This window comes from Hyla sarda, unplaced genomic scaffold, assembly GCF_029499605.1.
Source record: "Hyla sarda isolate aHylSar1 unplaced genomic scaffold, aHylSar1.hap1 scaffold_117, whole genome shotgun sequence".
NCBI lineage: Eukaryota > Metazoa > Chordata > Amphibia > Anura > Hylidae > Hyla > Hyla sarda.
In genome coordinates this window covers 370,144-377,500 of record NW_026607792.1, presented here as the reverse complement: position 1 = coordinate 377,500, position 7,357 = coordinate 370,144, and the positions used below count along the sequence as shown (strand labels likewise).

The 7,357-nt window shown below is 41.4% G+C and overlaps 1 pseudogene; it reads left to right on the top strand.

The window, feature by feature from the left end:
- Positions 1 to 3,614: 3,614 nt before the first annotated feature.
- LOC130302575 (U2 spliceosomal RNA) lies at positions 3,615 to 3,722 on the top strand (annotated as a pseudogene).
- Positions 3,723 to 7,357: the final 3,635 nt, after the last annotated feature.

Here is a 7,357-nt window from a genome sequence, read left to right as displayed (position 1 = left end):
GATAGATACACATACATACATACATACATACATACATACATACATACGTGTGTATTGTTGGAGTTGCAAACATGGGTGCACTTGACAAACTCAGTGCGGCTATTCCCCATTGAAAGATTGTTGCACCCAGGACCCTTAGCACTGGGATATGCTACTCAATACCACTGGCATGGCCAGGTGTAAACAACATCTGACCTTTGTTGTGTATGTAACCATGGAGATTGTGATGTCGCCTAGGCCCACCAAAGAACAGCCTTGTCAGAAGCAGCACTGCCATGAGCAGAAGTAGCAGCACCATAGGTTGTCAAATAAGTTGGATTTAACCAAGACAAGTGAGTCCAATAGGATGCAGGTATGTCCTCTATCCTTACAGCTTCCCATGGCTGTTGGTTTTATACCGTTTGGGGACAGCCAAGGAGGCGTCAGCAGGCAACACAGGTAAGTGTGTGCTTCTGTGTGTGTGTGTGTGTGTGTGTGTTTCCTATGCAGATCCTAAACCCAGTATCAAATGCAAGTAGGAGGAGTAAGAAGGGTTCCTGCCAAAGCCAGGTTATGGATTGCATTTAAAAATGGTCCATCAGAGTGAAATGGACTCCCATCTTCCTGCTTAGCAATAATGATATGGGTTTAGGGTCTGCTGTGTGTACTGGTGGGTGACTGCCACCCAGCCAGAGTGTGTATGGGAGGCTGCCAGCCAGCCTCCCTTCCTACAAGTAGTGATGGTGCATGTGAAGGGGACAGCGTTGGTTCCTCCCCTTTCACAGTTATCACTTCTCATCCTTCCTTTTGGCTGGTATCAAATGTGGTGTCTGTTTATATCAGTTTAATATCTGAAATGTCCCCTATCTGGTAGCATATATTAAGTGCACCACCAGGTTTCAGTGTTGGAAAGAAAGATTACCTGTTTATTTGCTGCTGCAGCTGCTTGCTGGCTAGTCCAGTGGGTCCCTACTGCAGGCAAAAGACAATAGGTGGTGCCTATGTGCCTAGGTGGATAGGACATCAGCTATGAGGCATTTGTTTGTACAAACTGCTGCTCACAACTAATGTTGTAATATAGTGTCTCCATCTGCTGGTGGTATTGAATAAGCAATAGTGCAATGATAGGGTCTGAAAAAGAAGAAAAATAAGAAGCAGCAGCATAGGAAAGAAGGAAAACATGGAGAGAAGAAAAAAAGAAGGTAAAAATGAGGTGAAAACATGTTTAAAAAAGTATTTCCATCTCTCTCTCTCTCTATATGTATATACATATATATATATATATATATATATATATTTAAAAGAAAAAAAAATTATATATATATATATATATATATATATATATATATATATACATATAGAGAGAGAGAGATAAATATATATAGAGATAGATGGGTGGATAGATGGATAGATGGATAGATAGATAGATAGATAGATAGATAAACATACATACACACATACACACATACACACATACATACATACATACATACATATGTGTGTATTGTTGGAGTTGCAAACATGGGTGCACTTGACAAACTCAGTGCGGCTATTCCCCATTGAAAGATTGTTGCACCCAGGACCCTTAGCACTGGGATATGCTACTCAATACCACTGGCATGGCCAGGTGTAAACAACATCTGTCCTTTGTTGTGTATGTAACCATGGAGATTGTGATGTCGCCTAGGCCCACCAAAGAACAGCCTTTTCAGAAGCAGCACTGCCATGAGCAGAAGTAGCAGCACCATAGGTTGTCAAATAAGTTGGACTTAACCAAGACAAGTGAGTCCAATAGGATGCAGGTATGTCCTCTATCCTTACAGCTTCCCGTGGCTGTTGGTTTTATACCGTTTGGGGACAGCCAAGGAGGCGTCAGCAGGCAACACAGGTAAGTGTGTGCTTGTATGTGTGTGTGTGTGTGTGTGTGTGTGTGTGTTTCCTATGCAGATCCTAAACCCAGTATCAAATGCAAGTAGGAGGAGTAAGAAGGGTTCCTGCCAAAGCCAGGTTATGGATTGCATTTAAAAATGGTCCATCAGAGTGAAATGGACTCCCATCTTCCTGCTTAGCAATAATGATATGGGTTTAGGGTCTGCTGTGTGTACTGGTGGGTGACTGCCACCCAGCCAGAGTGTGTATGGGAGGCTGCCAGCCAGCCTCCCTTCCTACAAGTAATGATGGTGCATGTGAAGGGGACAGCGTTGGTTCCTCCCCTTTCACAGTTATCACTTCTCATCCTTCCTTTTGGCTGGTATTAAATGTGGTGTCTGTTTATATCAGTTTAATATCTGATATGTCCCCTATCTGATAGCATATATTAAATGCACCACCAGGTTTCAGTGTTGGAAAGAAAGATTATCTGTTTATTTGCTGCAGCTGCTTGCTGGCTAGTCCAGTGGGCCCCTACTGCAGGCAATAGACAATAGGTGGTGCCTATGTGCCTAGGTGGATAGGACATCAGCTATGAGGCATTTGTTTGTACAAACTGCTGCTCACAACTAATGTTGTAATATAGTGTCTCCATCTGCTGGTGGTATTGAATAAGCAATAGTGCAATGATAGGGTCTGAAAAAGAAGAAAAATAAGAAGCAGCAGCATAGGAAAGAAGGAAAACATGGAGAGAAGAAAAAAAGAAGGTAAAAATGAGGTGAAAACATGTTTAAAAAAGTATTTCCATCTCTCTCTCTCTCTATATGTATATACATATATATATATATATATATATATATATATATATATATATTTAAAAGAAAAAAAAATTATATATATATACATATAGAGAGAGAGAGAGAGAGATAAATATATATAGAGATAGATGGGTGGATAGATAGATAGATAGATAGACATACATACACACATACACACATACACACATACACACATACATACATACATACATACATATGTGTGTATTGTTAGAGTTGCAAACATGGGTGCACTTGACAAACTCAGTGCGGCTATTCCCCATTGAAAGATTGTTGCACCCAGGACCCTTAGCACTGGGATATGCTACTCAATACCACTGGCATGGCCAGGTGTAAACAACATCTGACCTTTGTTGTGTACGAACCATGGAGATTGTGATGTCGCCTAGGCCCACCAAAGAACAGCCTTGTCAGAAGCAGCACTGCCATGAGCAGAAGTAGCAGCACCATAGGTTGGCAAATAAGTTGGATTTAACCAAGACAAGTGAGTCCAATAGGATGCAGGTATGTCCTCTATCCTTACAGCTTCCCGTGGCTGTTGGTTTTATACCGTTTGGGGACAGCCAAGGAGGCGTCAGCAGGCAACACAGGTAAGTGTGTGCTTGTATGTGTATGTGTGTGTGTGTGTGTGTGTGTGTGTGTTTCCTATGCAGATCCTAAACCCAGTATCAAATGCAAGTAGGAGGAGTAAGAAGGGTTCCTGCCAAAGCCAGGTTATGGATTGCATTTAAAAATGGTCCATCAGAGTGAAATGGACTCCCATCTTCCTGCTTAGCAATAATGATATGGGTTTAGGGTCTGCTGTGTGTACTGGTGGGTGACTGCCACCCAGCCAGAGTGTGTATGGGAGGCTGCCAGCCAGCCTCCCTTCCTACAAGTAATGATGGTGCATGTGAAGGGGACAGCGTTGGTTCCTCCCCTTTCACAGTTATCACTTATCATCCTTCCTTTTGGCTGGTATCAAATGTGGTGTCTGTTTATATCAGTTTAATATCTGATATGTCCCCTATCTGGTAGCATATATTAAGTGCACCACCAGGTTTCAGTGTTGGAAAGAAAGATTACCTGTTTATTTGCTGCTGCAGCTGCTTGCTGGCTAGTCCAGTGGGTCCCTACTGCAGGCAAAAGACAATAGGTGGTGCCTAGGTGGATAGGACATCAGCTATGAGGCATTTGTTTGTACAAACTGCTGCTCACAACTAATGTTGTAATATAGTGTCTCCATCTGCTGGTGGTATTGAATAAGCAATAGTGCAATGATAGGGTCTGAAAAAGAAGAAAAATAAGAAGCAGCAGCATATGAAAAAAGGAGGAAAGAAGGAAAACATGGAGAGAAGAAAAAAAAGAAGGTAAAAATGAGGTGAAAACATGTTTAAGAAAGTATTTCCATCTCTCTCTCTCTCTCTATATGTATATATATATATATATTTAAAAGAAAAAAAAATTATATATATACATATAGAGAGAGATAAATATATATAGAGATAGATGGGTGGATAGATAGATAGATAGATAGATAGAGAGATACACATACACACATACACACATACATACATACATAGATATGTGTGTATTGTTGGAGTTGCAAACATGGGTGCACTTGACAAACTCAGTGCGGCTATTCCCCATTGAAAGATTGTTGCACCCAGGACCCTTAGCACTGTGATATGCTACTCAATACCACTGGCATGGCCAGGTGTAAACAACATCTGACCTTTGTTGTGTATGTAACCATGGAGATTGTGATGTCGCCTAGGCTCACCAAAGAACAGCCTTGTCAGAAGCAGCACTGCCATGAGCAGAAGTAGCAGCACCATAGGTTGTCAAATAAGTTGGATTTAACCAAGACAAGTGAGTCCAATAGGATGCAGGTATGTTCTCTATCCTTACAGCTTCCCATGGCTGTTGGTTTTATACCGTTTGGGGACAGCCAAGGAGGCGTCAGCAGGCAACACAGGTAAGTGTGTGCTTGTGTGTGTGTGTGTGTGTGTGTGTGTGTGTGTGTGTGTGTTTCCTATGCAGATCCTAAACCCAGTATCAAATGCAAGTAGGAGGAGTAAGAAGGGTTCCTGCCAAAGCCAGGTTATGGATTGCATTTAAAAATGGTCCATCAGAGTGAAATGGACTCCCATCTTCCTGCTTAGCAATAATGATATGGGTTTAGGGTCTGCTGTGTGTACTGGTGGGTGACTGCCACCCAGCCAGAGTGTGTATGGGAGGCTGCCAGCCAGCCTCCCTTCCTACAAGTAGTGATGGTGCATGTGAAGGGGACAGCGTTGGTTCCTCCCCTTTCACAGTTATCACTTCTCATCCTTCCTTTTGGCTGGTATCAAATGTGGTGTCTGTTTATATCAGTTTAATATCTGATATGTCCCCTATCTGATAGCAGATATTAAGTGCACCACCAGGTTTCAGTGTTGGAAAGAAAGGTTATCTGTTTATTTGCTGCAGCTGCAGCTGCTTGCTGGCTAGTCCAGTGGGCCCCTACTGCAGGCAAAAGACAATAGGTGGTGCCTATGTGCCTAGGTGGATAGGACATCAGCTATGAGGCATTTGTTTGTACAAACTGCTGCTCACAACTAATGTTGTAATATAGTGTCTCCATCTGCTGGTGGTATTGAATAAGCAATAGTGCAATGATAGGGTTTGAAAAATAAGAAGCAGCAGCATAGGAAAGAAGGAAAACATGGAGAGAAGAAAAAAAGAAGGTAAAAATTAGGTGAAAATATGTTTAAAAAAGTATTTCCATCTCTCTCTCTCTATATGTATATACATATATATATATATATATATATATATATATATATATTTAAAAGAAAAAAAATTATATATATATATATATATACATATATAGAGAGAGAGAGAGATAAATATATATAGAGATAGTTGGGTGGATAGATGGATAGATAGATAGATAGATAGATAGATAGATACACATACATACATACATACATACATACATACGTGTGTATTGTTGGAGTTGCAAACATGGGTGCACTTGACAAACTCAGTGCGGCTATTCCCCATTGAAAGATTGTTGCACCCAGGACCCTTAGCACTGGGATATGCTACTCAATACCACTGGCATGGCCAGGTGTAAACAACATCTGACCTTTGTTGTGTATGTAACCATGGAGATTGTGATGTCGCCTAGGCCCACCAAAGAACAGCCTTGTCAGAAGCAGCACTGCCATGAGCAGAAGTAGCAGCACCATAGGTTGTCAAATAAGTTGGATTTAACCAAGACAAGTGAGTCCAATAGGATGCAGGTATGTCCTCTATCCTTACAGCTTCCCGTGGCTGTTGGTTTTATACCGTTTGGGGACAGCCAAGGAGGCGTCAGCAGGCAACACAGGTAAGTGTGTGCTTGTGTGTGTGTGTGTTTCCTATGCAGATCCTAAACCCAGTATCAAATGCAAGTAGGAGGAGTAAGAAGGGTTCCTGCCAAAGCCAGGTTATGGATTGCATTTAAAAATGGTCCATTAGAATGAAATGGACTCCCATCTTCCTGCTTAGCAATAATGATATGGGTTTAGGGTCTGCTGTGTGTACTGGTGGGTGACTGCCACCCAGCCAGAGTGTGTATGGGAGGCTGCCAGCCAGCCTCCCTTCCTACAAGTAGTGATGGTGCATGTGAAGGGGACAGCGTTGGTTCCTCCCCTTTCACAGTTAGCACTTCTCATCCTTCCTTTTGGCTGGTATCAAATGTGATGTCTGTTTATATCAGTTTAATATCTGATATGTCCCCTATCTGATAGCAGATATTAAATGCACCACCAGGTTTCAGTGTTGGAAAGAAAGATTATCTGTTTATTTGCTGCAGCTGCTTGCTGGCTAGTCCAGTGGGCCCCTACTGCAGGCAATAGACAATAGGTGGTGCCTATATGCCTAGGTGGATAGGACATCAGCTATGAGGCATTTGTTTGTACAAACTGCTGCTCACAACTAATGTTGTAATATAGTGTCTCCATCTGCTGGTGGTATTGAATAAGCAATAGTGCAATGATAGGGTCTGAAAAAGAAGAAAAATAAGAAGCAGCAGCATAGGAAAGAAGGAAAACATGGAGAGAAGAAAAAAAGAAGGTAAAAATGAGGTGAAAACATGTTTAAAAAAGTATTTCCATCTCTCTCTCTCTCTATATGTATATACATATATATATATATATATATATATATTTAAAAGAAAAAAAAATTATATATATATACATATAGAGAGAGAGAGAGATAAATATATATAGAGATAGATGGGTGGATAGATAGATAGATAGATAGATAGATAGACATACATACACACATACACACATACACACATACACACATACACACATACACACATACATAGATATGTGTGTATTGTTGGAGTTGCAAACATGGGTGCACTTGACAAACTCAGTGCGGCTATTCCCCATTGAAAGATTGTTGCACCCAGGACCCTTAGCACTGTGATATGCTACTCAATACCACTGGCATGGCCAGGTGTAAACAACATCTGACCTTTGTTGTGTATGTAACCATGGAGATTGTGATGTCGCCTAGGCTCACCAAAGAACAGCCTTGTCAGAAGCAGCACTGCCATGAGCAGAAGTAGCAGCACCATAGGTTGTCAAATAAGTTGGATTTAACCAAGACAAGTGAGTCCAATAGGATGCAGGTATGTCCTCTATCCTTACAGC